This window comes from Dipodomys merriami, unplaced genomic scaffold (genome assembly GCF_024711535.1).
Source record: "Dipodomys merriami isolate MVZ:Mamm:240054 unplaced genomic scaffold, mDipMer1.0.p SCAF_2, whole genome shotgun sequence".
NCBI classification, from domain to species: domain Eukaryota; kingdom Metazoa; phylum Chordata; class Mammalia; order Rodentia; family Heteromyidae; genus Dipodomys; species Dipodomys merriami.
The window spans coordinates 39,543,891-39,558,170 of record NW_027203381.1 but is presented as its reverse complement, the minus strand read 5'-3'; the positions used below and the strand labels follow the sequence as shown (position 1 = coordinate 39,558,170).

At 38.9% G+C, this 14,280-nt stretch overlaps 1 long non-coding RNA gene across 1 annotated transcript; it reads right to left on the bottom strand.

Moving 5' to 3' along the window:
- Positions 1-846: 846 nt before the first annotated feature.
- Positions 847-13,711, bottom strand: LOC138832084 (uncharacterized). Its single transcript, XR_011373499.1, has 3 exons — positions 13,612-13,711; positions 4,240-4,336; positions 847-868 (listed from the first exon to the last, which is right to left on the bottom strand). It is a non-coding gene; the product is annotated as an uncharacterized lncRNA (long non-coding RNA).
- Positions 13,712-14,280: the final 569 nt, after the last annotated feature.

The following is a 14,280-nucleotide window of genomic DNA, read 5'->3' as shown; positions in this document are numbered from 1 at the left end:
GACAATGTCCTTGAAGAAGTTGGTGGGATACCAATTCCTCCCTCTCTTGTTTCCTAGCCATATAACCAATGGCTTTGCTCTTCTCATGATGTACTTCTTCACTACAAGCTCAAAACAATGGGACCAATCAAGCATGAACTGGAGTCTCCAAAACTGTCAGCCAAAATAAACCTTCCCTCTTTATAATTTAATTACCTCAGAGATTTTGTTATAGAAATGAAAATCCATCTAAGATAGTATCCATGAGTGTGGGGTTTTGGATCTGCAGGCACCACAGATGGTTAGCAACCCTGGGATCACACTCTGAGGACCAATGCATTAATATAACCACCATCAAATCCTTAAGGTGTCTAGAATTTGGTGAATGCTCAATAAGTATTCACTAAAGCAAATTAAAAGAGACTTGAAAGAACCCTGAGTTCTAAGATCAGATTGTGAAAATATTTACTTTTTTCTAGATGAGACAGAAATGCAAGAATATAGGATAACTTTATAGATCAGGATGCTCGCATTTATACATTAAAGATCAGGGTGAGAGCAGAGAACTTTGTTACTAACTTATTTGGGTATGTAAAAATATGGGGGGGGGCTGGGAAGGTGGCTTAGTGGTAGAGCGCTTGCCTTGCATGCATGAGGCCCTGGGTTCGATTCCTCAGCACCACATAAGCAAAAAGAAAAAAGTGGGAAGTGGTGCTGTGGCTCAAGTGGTAGAGCACTTAGCCTTGAGCTAAAGAGCTGAGTGACAGTGCCCAGGCCCAGAGTTCAGGCCCCACGACCGGACCCCCCCACCAAAATGGGGGATATTAGTATAGCTCAGTGGTAGAACTCATACTTACCATGCAAGTTTCCAGCTTCAATTCCTAGCATCCTTCCCCCAAAGGAAAAAAAAAAAAGGAAAACAAAACATAAAATAATTTACTACCTTCTAGTTGGCTCTCTTCTCCTCCACCTCTTTTCCTCCACTTCTTTATCATCTGATCCTTCCTCCTTTTCTTCTTCTTCCCCCCTATGCTCAGTTAATATTAGTACACATACTTTGAATTCTTTAGAAGACAAAAAGTATCTTGTCATTGAATTGAACAAATCTTTTTTTTTTTCTTTTCTTCAAGAAGAAAGATGGGGCATATCATCATTCAAACTTGTCTTCATACAATCATTCATGTTTATCAAACTGTAGGGTAAATATGATCTTCAGTTTTGTTTTGTTTTGTTTTTTTGGTTGTAGGGCTTGAACTCTGGGCTTGGGCGCTGTCCTTGCACTCTTCAGCTCAAGGTGAGCGCTCTACCACTTGAGTCACAGCACTGCTTCTAGATTTCTAGTGGTTTATTGGAGATAAGAGTCTCACGGACTTTCGTGCTTGGGCTGGCTTTGAACCTTGATCCTCAGATCTCAGCCTCCTGAGTAGCTAGGATTACCAGTGTGAGCCACCAGTGTCCGGCTTTTTTTTTTTTAAGTGATTAAGCCAGGAGCTAGAGGCTCATACCTGTAATCCTAGCTAGTTAGGAGCCTGAGACCTGAGGATAGAAGTGGAGTTGTAGTTCAAGTGTTAGAGCACTAACCTTGATATGCATACATCATCAAATGCTTATAGCCAATACTGTGGTATATCATATACTTTTTCATCTCTGAAAAACAGTGCTTTACCTACTCATCCGTCTTTCCATCTCTCCTCATCCACTGACAGTCACTAGCCTTTTTACTGCCTCTATAGTTTTGCCTTTCCCAGGATGTCACACAAACTAAGTTCTTCATTATCTATGGGAGATGTGTTCTAAGGCCCCTAGTGGTCACCTGAAACCCAGGTAGCACTGGATCTTATACTTACTACTTTTCCCCATTAAATATATGCATACAGTCTCATATACACATCTAATAGCTATTGCCATTCCATCTTAACAGTAATTGGCGGTAACTTTTGCATTTTAAAGAGAAAGAGTGAGGCCTGGGAAGTTGGCTCAGTAGTAGAGGGCTTGCTTTGCATGAAGCCCTGGGTTTGATTCCTCAGCACCACATAAGCAGAAAAAAGCTGGAAGTGGCCTGTGGCTCAAGTGGTAGAGCACTAGCCTTGAGCTGAAGAGCTGAGGGACAGCACCCAGACCCAGAGTTCAGGCCCCAGGACCGACAAAAGAAAAAAAAAAGAAAGAGAAGAGTGAAACTAACATGAACTCTTTTTCCTTCTTCATAATTTTATGGAAGACCAATTCTTACAGCTGATCCCAGTGACCTCCACATACATGACCTTTTCTTTCCTTATTAAGTGGAAAACATTTACTTTTTCATTTAAAGATGTATTTCCAGCTTCTGTTTAGTATATCAGAATTGGCAGTATCTCTATGCTTGCATCTGGGGCCATTATTCTAAAATAGGGGCTTCTAAAACATAAGAACTGTGATACCAGGACAGTTGATCTGGTAACTGAGACACATGTGCAATGTAGACACATTAGGAAAAGAAAGTTTCTATCCTGGGTGGGTGAGAAAGAGCAAAATGTTTACCATAATGCTCAAAATGAATTCTTCTATTCAATTCATTTATTCTTTTAATACATTTTATTTCTGGAATTTTTCATTTAATAATTTTGGACAGTAGTTGGCCATAGGTACCCATGGAAAGGAGTATAGGTTATGGTACTTGGAATCATACAATATGTAACCTCTTCATACTGGCTTCTTTCCCTTCAGAATATGCTTTAAACTTCCTCTATATCTTTTTGTGACTTGGGTGATGGCTTATTTTAGTGCTAAGTAATAGTCCATTGTCTGAATGTGTCACAGCATATTTTTCACTCATGTAATCATGAAGATCATCTTGGATGTTTCTAAGTTTGGGGCAGGTTTATGAATAAACCTGCTATGAACATCTGTATGTAGGATTTTTGTTATTGTTGTTGCAATTCTGGGAATCAAACCCAGTATTTGATAGGCAAGAACATCCTACATAGCTACATCTCTATCCCTGTAGGTATGTTTTCATGTGGATATGTTTACAATCAATTTGGATAAACATTAAGGAGTATAATTTCTGGACTCTATGGCAAGAGTAGTTTTAGTTTTGTAAGAAGCTGCTAAACTGTCTTTCACTTTGTAATCCCACAAGCAATCAATGAGAGTTCTTGTTATTCCACATCATCAACATTTGGAGCTGTCATGTTTTAAATTTCCATCATTCTAATAGATGTTGCAGTAGTGTCTCATTGCTGTTTTAATTTGCAATTCTCTAATGATATGATATTGATATGTCTTCTGGTGTTTGCTTGTCATTTGTTATGTCTTTCATTGATTGTAATTTTGATATTACATCCAGAAAGTTATTATTCTACCCATCTAGGTTTGTTATATGTTATATTGCTGGAGTTTGTTGTATTCTAGGAGTTTTATAGTTTTGTATGTTGTATTTAGGTCTATGATCCATTCTGTTGTTGTTACTTCTTTTCTGTATGTGGTGCTGGAGATCTAATGCGGGGCTTTGTGCATGTCAAATAAGTGATTTACCATTGAGCTACTATGCAGGGCTTTGTGTATGTCATCAGATAAGTGATCTACCACTGAGCTACATATTCAGATCTCATGTGAATCATGTAAGGTCTAGATCTAGACATATTGGTGTTCTATTTATGCCACAGCCCTCCCATTTGTGCTTCCCTATGTATCTGGGATTACTGATTAATACTACTGTGTCTAGCCATTGATTAAGATGGAATCTTGCAACATTTTTTGTCCAGGCTGGATTCAAACAGCCCTGATCTCAGTCTCCTAAGTAGTGAGGATTATAGGCTTGAGTTGCCCTACTCAGCTTCCATTTACTTTTTCATAGGTGGATAACCAATTGTTGCAGTATTATTTCTTGAAAAGACTGTTGTTGCTCCATTGATCTTTGCTCATCTATCAAAGATCATTTGTCTACATTTATATGTGCCTCGTTTGGGTTGTCTTTTCTGTTTATTTGAATTATTTGTATGTTCTTTCACCAAATCTGAGCTGTCTTGATAATATGCTGAATTTTGGTTGTTGTTTTCTTTTTGTGCTGGAATTGAACCCAGGACCTTGTGCACACTGAGCAAGCACTGTACCATTTGAACTATGCCCCCAGTCAAGCTTTACAATAAATCTTGAAGCCAGTATGTCTCCCACTTTATTCTTTCCTTTAATATTGAGCTGGCTATTCAATTGCTCCATATAGCTTTAGAATTTTTTCATTGATATCAACAGAATAACTTGCTGAGATTCTGATCTACATACGATGTTAGGAAGAACTGACATCTCGAGGACTTGGTGGATTTTTATCTATGAACGTGGAATATCTCTTCATTTATTTGGAAATCAGGCCCAGGAAAATCTGATAAAAAAAAGAAAAACAACCATAAAATACACGAAATTCGAGAAAGAAGCAGATAAGACCAGATTACAATCTATTGGGGATTTGTTGACAGAAGCGCAGGCAAAGATACCAGCAAAATCAGTAAATTTCCATGGTTTGAGTCAGAAGGAAGGGGTTTTTATAAGGGTCAGGATGAACTGACTTTTATCCAAGCTGGAATGCACCTGGCTTATCTTAAGCTGATATTGAAAACATCAGGCACATTCCTGGTACTGATAGCTCCAGGGTCTGGTCTTAAAGCTCCAAATACCACTCTGAGGAGTTTGTTTATCTATAGTATGCTGAAAAACTATGTGGAAAAACTGGCTGAAATGACTCAGATCTGGCTGTCATGACTTAAGATGGCTGTGGTCAGAGCACATTGTATTCTGTGAGAAAAACCGTTTTTTTTTTTTTTTTTTTTTTTTCTTATCAAGTATTGCTTAAAAGTTCCTGCTTTGGCCTGGTGGCTTGGCTCTTATTAAGGAAAAGAGGAATTGCTTTTGGATAAGGAAGAATTTTTGAAATGTAAGGTTTTATCTTCTACTGGTTTCTTTTCATAATGTTATTAAGACTCACCTCTAACCTCAATGTTCAAGAAACAGCAGAGGGCAAGGATGTATTTTGGGATTACTTGGGAACTGTTCATCTTATTTCAAAGTCACCTTACAAAAATAAAGTTTACCCTATTCAAACTAGCCAATCACCAGCAAAATGTGAACCTGAGCTCAACCAATCTGAGCAGAGGTGCAGGGCCTGCTGCATTAGGGATAGATGGGGGAGCAGCCTGTCTGCTCTGTGTACTGACTTGCCAGACTTTTGGCTGATGGTGCGCCCCTTTGCAGAAGTAAAATTTGCCTTGCTGAGACAATTCTTTATTTTCATTGTAACCCCAATGGTTCTTGGATAGTATATTTATAACAATTCCTACACACACATTTGTCATTATGTGTTTCAAGATAGGTTCCTATTATGTTTCCAAGCTGGCCTCAGATTTCAGGGTTTAAACAATTCTGCCTCAGCCTCCTGAGCAGTGGGGCTACAGGTTCACATCACCTTGACTATTTTTCATCATCCAGATCTCAGTCTTCTGAGTAGCTAGGATGGTAGGCATGAGCTACAGGCAATGAGCTCTGTCTTTCCTTTTCTCATAGTTAATTTAGGAAGAAGCCTACTGATTTTGTTGATCTTTTCAAAGAACCAGCTTTGAGTGTTATTCATTGTCTGTGTTGATTTCCTATTTTCCATTGGATTGATTTCTGCTGTAATTTTTATTTTTCTTTTCTTTTGTTGACTTGGGATTTGACTTACTCTTCTTTTTCTTGTTTTCTTTTCTTTATTGTGAAAATACCGTACAGAGGGGTTACAATTACATGAACAAGTTAAGGAGTACATTTCTTATCAAGCATTGTTGCCTCCTCCTTTGTTTCCCCTTCCCATGCCTTCCCATCTCCTCCCAACCCCCCCTTTCCTCCCCCCTCCAGCCAAAGTTGTAAATTTCATTTTCCAACATAGCATCTTGTACATCTCATTGTTGCAATGGGTCCACTTGTATCCCTATTTAAACAATTTGTTTTTTCCCTTCCCCTCCACAAATTATACCAACATCAAATACAGTGAAAACAGGGTTTATACCATGGGGGAGGGACGTACAAAGCAACAAAGAAATATCTTATAAATATGTTAGAAACACTAGCAAGAAAGCAAAAAAAAAACCATTTGAATTCTTATCTTGGGGTTCATTTCACCTAACATCAACTTATCTGACCGTTTCTGCTTGTCTCAGACATATACTTCTTATTACAAATAAAGGAAACCATGGGACCTATGTTTCTTTGGGCCTGGCTAACTTCCTTTTTCTGGTTTTCTAAGATGGAAGTTTAAATTATTTATTTTAGCTCCTTTTCTAAAATATATATATTCAATTTTATGACTCTCTAAGCACCCTTCATGAAATTCCACAAATTACAATAAGTTGTACTTCCCTTTAATTTAGCTCAAAATTCCTCTTGAGTTTTCTTCTTTGGCTCAAGTATTTAATCCTTGAGAATTGTAATTTTCCAGATCATCTTCTGTTTTGTTTTGTTTGGGTGTTTTGTTTTGTGCTGGTACTAGAACTTAAACTCAGGATTTTGAGCTATCACTTGGCTTTTTCCCTCATAATTGGTACTCTGCCACTTGAATCCATACCTCAGTTCTGCCCTTTTGCAACAAGTTCTTTTAATGTTTGTCTGAGAAAGTATTTCTTATTTACTTTGAATGACTAATGGATTATTTTGAAGTGGACAAAATTCTAGGTTAGTAGGTTTTTTTTCTTTTAATATTATAAATATTTCCATCTATTTCTTTTCCCTTGCCTGGTATCTGAGAAATCTAATGTAATACTTATCTTTGCTCCTCTGTAAGAAAGAATGATGTTTCCATTTCCCATCTACTTCTTTCATTAAGGTTATCAATTTTACTAGAAAACAGCCAATTTGTTTTCTACAATGGTTGTACCAATTTACACTCTAAATAGTAGTTTGTTTCTAAAGTTCCATATTGTCCCCAGAATATATAACTATCAGACTCACTTTCTAATGAAGATGAAATCTATGGCACTGTGCTTTTAATTTACATTCATTTCTTTAATTTGGTGGATAGAACACACGTGTGTGTGTGTGTGTGTGTGTGTGTGTGTGTGTGTGTGTGTGTGTGTGTGTGTTGGCAGTAGTAGGGTTTGAACTTAGAGCTAGCTAAATAGGAGCACTACAGCTCAAGCCACACATCTATTTCTTTTTGCTCTGGTTGTATTTTAGATAGGTTTCAATTTTTGCCTAGTCTATAATGTGGCTGTTTATGCTTCTTGCCACAGCTAGGATGAGCCCAACTATTGGCTGAGATAGGGTCTTGAGAACTTTTTGCAGGGGTTGGCCTTGAACCTTAATACTCCTAATGTCTTTTTTTTTTTCCTGAGTAGCTAAGATTGCAGGTGTGAGCTACTGGTGCCAGATCCCTTTGCAAATATTTATTTGCCATTCTGATTCTCTTTTCTGAATTGCCTCTTTATGTCACTTGCAATTTTCTGTTGGGTATAGCATGTTTCTCCACTAATTTGTACAAATGTTTTTATGTATTTCGGACACTAGTCCATTTAAAAGTATTGCAGAGAGCTTTCCTGGCCAATGGTTTAATATTTCAAGTTGAAAAGATACCTTTTTATACTATAAGAGTGTAAATTAGTGCACCCATTTTGGAATGCAAATTGGTTATACGCACACACACACACACACACACACACACACACACACACACACACACACACACAAGAAATCTGAAATGAGCAGAAAAGATCACTGGATTCTCCAATGGAAATCCATGAATTATTTAGCATACCCTGGTCAGAATGAGATGGAAAAAGAAAGGTCTGATTTCCTAACCATGTTTTTCATGGTTAATAAGAGGCAGGTTTGTGCAGGTATGTATGTGAAAATAGCCCTATTAACACCACCTGCACCCTTCAGAGTTTGCAAAGGAACTGACTGCAGCTTTTGCAGACACAATATCCTGTAGCAATAGTGGCTGGCACTTCTGTTATCTTTTACAAGCCAAGCACAAATGGACATAACACACATGAACAGACCACCATGAAGTACACTGCCCCAGCACTGAGAGCAGCTAAGATATATAGAGAAGTCCTAAGCCATGCACAGGAGTTACCACAGTGAGTCACTATCAGACCAGATAAACCCAACTCCTCCTTTCCTTATGCATAAGCCCCTTGAAAGCCTCTATTGTTTGTTACCTTGACACTCTTTGCCTCTTTATGATTTCTGCCTTGGATTGAATAAAAGAACCTGGGCTGCACTGCTAACAAAATGATTTAATTTTAGTCTTTATTCCCTTTGAGCAATTTTACAAATTTTAAGTCGCAGATACTGATAACAATGCAAAACAATTCTTGTTTCTAGACATGAAAATATATTCTGTCTAGTAGTAGTTGAATTACCTTCTCATCCACATATTTTAATCTCCCCACCTCAGTGCACTTGTGGACAAATCAGTTTCACATCCACTTGTGAATTTGTTTGAACATTTATTTCATTTTCTTTCTGTTTTCTTTTCTGTTTATTTCTTTATTTTGGTACTTGTCTTGGGGCTTGAACTCAGGGCCTAGATGCTGTCCCTGAGCTTTCTTGCTCAAAGCTAGCACTCTATTCCTGGAACTACAGCTCCACTTCTGGCCTTTTTGATGGTTATAGGAGATAGGAATCTCACAGACTTTGCTCCCCAGGCTGGCTTTGAACTGTGATCCTCAGGTCTCAGCCTCCTTAGTAGCTAGGATGACAGGCATGAGTCTAGAGCCTGACTTATGCTTTTGACTCTTAAATAGTTTCCTCCTCCAAGCTTTATACAGACATTCTCATATAGTTTTTTAAATTTTAACTTTTATTATTTAAGATATCCAGAATAGAATTTTGCCTGTAGTGAGTATGGGGATGAAATTTATTTTCTTTTTTCTATAGAGAGCCAGTTTCATAGCACAACTTTTTCTCCTCTGATTGGTAATTCTACCTCTATTTTCTATTAAGATCCCTCAATGTATGAGTCTGTTTTAGGGGTCCCAGTTTTTTTCCATTGGTTTTCCATCCCTGAGCCAATATCATATTGACATATTTCCTATAACTTTATAAGAAAGCATACTATCTGGACAAACCTCCCACCATGTCCTTTGTGTTTAAAATTACCATGGCTGTTATTGAGACTTTACTCCTTTGTATAGTTTTTTAAATCAACTCATGAAGAGCCTCAAAATACCTACAGGTTTGTATTGAAATTTACTGCAATCACAGATTGCTGTGGGGAGAATTAATTTCTTTAAGGTTGATTGATTGATTGGAGCTGGGGATTGAACCCAGGGTCTAACACATGCTAGGCCAGTGCTTTATCAACTGAACTAAATCTCCAGTTCAACTTTCTAAAGATTTTGAGTCTTCTTATTCCCAAACATGGTGTCTCCATTCGCCTCAATGTCTTTTAACATTTTTATAGAGCTTCATAAATCTTACATCACAAACTTTTGCAGGTCATTCACTAGTTTAATTCCTAGGTATTTTGTAGTTTTGTTATCATAAAGGTGTTTTTAGGTATTTACTGAGCAATCTCACTTTTGGGCATTTACCCAAATGATCACAAACAAAACTACACTAAAGCTACCAGCACGACTATGTTTATTGCAGCATTATTTACCATAGCTAAGATATGGAACCAACCCAGATGCCCCTCAGTAGATGAGTGGATCAAGAAAATGTGGTATATATACACAGTGGAATTCTATGCCTCTATCAGAAAGAATGACATTGCCCCATTTGTTAGGAAATGGAAAGACTTGGAAAAAATTATATTAAGTGAAGTAAGCCAGGCCCAAAGAAACATAAGTCCCATGGTTTCCCTTATTTGTAAAGTTCATTTTTCGACATAACAATTTGTACATCTCATTGTTGCAATGGGTCCACCTGTATCCCTATTTAAACGATTTGTTTTTTCCCTTCCCCTCCACAAATTATACCAACATCGCATACAGTGAAAGCATACAGTGGGGGAGGGACTTACAAAGCAACAAAGAAATCATCTTATAAATATGTTAGAAACAATTGCATGAAAGCAAAAACATTTGAATACTTTTCTTGGGGTTCATTTCACTCCTTCTTTCTTTTCTTCCTTTCCTTCTGTTCTTTCCTTTCCTTTTCTTCTTTTTTAATGTCTTTATTTTCCTTTCTTTCTCTTTTTTCTTTCTGTTTTCTTTCCTGATAACATTTCTTGATAAGCCCTTACTTCCTTTTATCTCTGTCTATCCCCACTCTATTTCACCCTCAGGAGTTTTTCTGTTAATTACCTGCTCCATAACCTCTGAGCCTTTCTTTTCAAATTCTTTTAAGTTTTCTGTTTTAAAAAAAAGCGCCTTATAGGTACATCATCATCATCATCATAGTATGCTCTTCTGTGTGTCCCCCCCACCCCCTACATCCAAGCACTCTGTGCATAAGCAAAACCTTCAATAATCTTTTCTGAATGGGACTTTTATTCTCTGAACGTTAAGGGAACAATTTTTTTAAATTTTATTTTATTGTTAAGATGTTGTACAGAGGGGTTACAGTTACATGAGTAAGGCAATGAGTACATTACTTGTTGATCATTGTTACCCATTCCCTTCCTTGTTGTTTTCCCATTATCACTTCCCTCCCCCTGCTCCCACGCTCCTATCCCCTTCGCCCCCCCCCCCACTGCCTGAAGTTATACAGTTTGTTTCCAATATACTGTCCAGTAGGTATCTTTATTGCAATGGGTCATCTTGTGTCCTTGTTTCAGCATTTTGTTATTCCCCTACCTCTCTCCAGATTAGACATATGTATATACAAGATGTAGGATATCTAAATTGAGTACAGTGACCATGGAATATGCCATAGGGTAAAGAATATACCAAGGAAACAGCAACAAATAATAATAATAAAAGCACGTGGTACATTTAAAACAGTAACAATAAAGGCAGATCTCTTGTGTCCATATCTTTAGGTTCATTTCACTTAGCATCAACTTATATGGTCATTTGTACATGGTTTTTGAGCTTTTCAGCTCATCTGATAAGATTATCCTATATGGATGAAAATTATTGCAAATAAGAGAAATCATGGGACCTAAATTTCTTTGGGAGTGGGTAACTTCACTTAATATGATTTTTTCCAAGTCTTTCTGTTTCCTAACAATTGGGCAGTGTTGCTCTTTCTGATGGAAGCATAGAATTCCATTATATATATGTACCACATTTTCTTGATCCACTCATCTACTGAGGGGCATCTAGGTTGGTTCCATATCTTAGCTATGGTAAATAATGCTGTGATAAACATACTTGTGCTGGTAGCTTTAGTATGGCCTTATTTGTGATCATTTGGGTAAAGGCCCAGAAGTTGGATTGCTGGGTCATAGGGTAGATCCATGTGTAGTCTTTTGAGGAACCTCCATTCTGCTTTCCAGAGTGGTTGAACACATTTACAGTCCCACCAACAATGCAGTAAGAAGGGAACAACTTTTTTTTTGGGGGGGGGTGTCCGGTCGTGGGGTCTGAACTCTGGGCCTGGGCGCTGTCACTCAGCTCTTCAGCTCAAGGCCAGCACTCTACCACTTGAGCCACAGCACCACTTCTGGCTTTTTTCTGCTTATGTGGTGCTGTGGAATCGAACCCAGGGCCTCATGCATGTGAGGCAAGCACTCTACCACTGAGCCAACTTCCCAGCCCCGGGAACAATTTTTTTGTGTGTATACCAGTTCTGGGCTTGAACTCAGGGCCTGGGCACTGTCCCTGAGCTTTCTTTTGCTCAATAGTGCTTTACTACTTCAACCACAGCTCCAATTCTCGATTTTTGCTGGCTAAATGAAGATGAGTCTCATGAGCTGTCTTACCTGGGTTGACTTTGAATCAGGATCCTCAGATCTTAGCTTCCTGAATAGTGAGGATTATAGTTATGTACCACTGACACCTGGCTAAGGGAACAAATGTGATCAGTGTCTCCTGGAATAGTTCCTTACAGTAATTCTAAAGTGGAAATGTTCAAGTGACCCTTCAGATTTCTCCAGGAAAGGATGATGTGGTTGCTAGGAAACTAACAACAGGTGTTAACCACACCTAGCATGAAAATGTTCCCAACCTAAAGCACTGCAATTATATTCAGAAGAATTTTTAGCTACTGTTCCATTATCTCTTAAAAAGTCAATGTGACAAATATTTATGGATTTTACACATGTAAGGAACTTGAAAGTATCAATATATTTATGTCATCTAACTTAAAAGCTTTCCGATACCTCCTTCCCCAAAAATCTCCATAATGTAGTCCAAGCTACTTAATCTGACCTACAAAGCCAATCTCTTTACATCCCCTCTGGCCTCATCTGGATTCTGCTCTGTCCAGCCTCTCCATTTGGGTCTTTCAAATCCCACTCTGCTCTTGCTGCCAATTAAAAGGTGCTCTTTGTTCCAGCCAAGATGCATCGCTCAATTTGTCTCATCTAAGATGTACTTGCATTCATTAGAGAAACATTTCTGAGGGGCTGGGAAGGAGGCTCAGTGGTAGAGCGCTTGCCTTGCATGCCTGAGGCCCTGGGTTCGATTCCTCAGCACCACATAAAAAAAAAAGCCAGAAGTGGCGCTGTGGCTCAAGGGGTAGAGCGCTAGCCTTGAGCTGAAGAGCTGAGGGACAGCGCCCAGGCCCAGAGTTCAGGTCTCACGACCGGACCCTCCCCCCCCCCAAAAAAAAAGAAACATTTCTGAAAACAGATCCTGCACCTGGTTTATTTGCAGGAACAATACAAGACAGATGGTAGCCAGGGCATCACACTAGCTCATGTGTCCTCACCATTGGCAGACAGAGGCCTTTACGCTGAGTCCCAGGGTCCTAGACACCTTTGGGAGTCTAAGATGGAGCCTAGACCAGAGATGGAGTAGAAGCAAGAGCTGGAGTTTGAGCAGGAGCTGGACTGGCAGCCTGGGCCTCTGCTCCTTTAACAAATTTTGTCTTTGTAATTAGGGTTTCTTGTGTGTGTGTGTATGTGTGTGTGTGTGTGTGTGTGTGTGTGTGTGTGTGTGTGTGTGCATGCACACACGTGTGCACATATGCATATATGTGTATGTGTTGGTACTGGAGTTTGAATTTAGGGCCTAGCTGCTGTCTCTTTGCTTTTTCACTCAAGGCTAGTGCTATACCACTTTGGCCACATCTCTACTTTGAGGGGTTTTTTTGTTGCTGTCGGTTAGTTGGGAGATAATCTCATGGACTTTCCTGCTCAGGCTGACTTTGAACCAGATCCTCAGATCTCAGCCCTCAGAGTAGCTAGGATTACAGGCATGAGCCATTGGTGCCCAGAAATCAGGGTTTCCTTTTGCCGTTTTGGTGCCATTTTCAGTACTAGTTGTACATGATGTAGTTCTTGGACTTGGTCCTGACTGCACTGGAACCCACGGCTCCCTCAGGGGACTATTTTTTGTCGCTGAGTCCTGGGCACATCATGTTTCCCTCCTTTCTTTAAGAGGTGTAACCAGTAACTGTTGTCAGCTTGCCTCTGTCATACAGCTTTTCCATTAACTACAGCAGCTGGTAATTCTTTTATTTAACAAATTATGGCCCTGAATTAGTAAGTACAGAGTTGAGAATTTTAAAATTTAAAAAGCAGCTAGTAATTATCCCAAAGTGCTATTTACTTTTTAGTACATTTTGCTTTATTACCTAATCATATGGTGGGAGATGTTCTCCTTTATTCAGATTCAGGCTTTGATCAGGTTATATTAAATTAGGATCTTCCCTGAAGGTAACTCCTCTACATCAATGGAATCTAGAAAGAGGGACACAGATAAGAGAATATTTACTTGGCTCATTATTCAGTTAAGGAAGCTGAGAAGTCCCAGGACAGTCATCTTATTTTCAAGATGGAGACTCTGGGTTACTGATAACATGGCTCAGTCCAAGTAAAAAGTCTTACCAAGGACCTCAATAGTGTTTGGAAGCCCAGGGCTGAAATCCCCAGGAGCCCATAGTACAGGTCCTAGAGTCCAAAGGCCTAGAGAGCCCAAAATGTAGAAGAAGGCTACCCAAACACCAGGAAAGACAAAGAATTTGCTTTGCTCCTTTCACATTGCCAGCCCATTAGGTGGTACCCACTTTGAAAAATCTTCCCACTCAGTTTACCAATTCACAAGGCAGTCTCTTCTGGAACCATCCTCAAAGGCACAGGTAGAAATAATATTTCACCAGCTCTCTAGGTATTCATTGATCCAACCGGACTGATTCCTAAAATTAACCACTCTGCAGAAATCCCTGTTATGAATGTCAGAGAAGGCTCTAACTAATTGTGGTACCTACCCTTTGAGTTGTCTGATATCTTTTGTATTTTTTAAA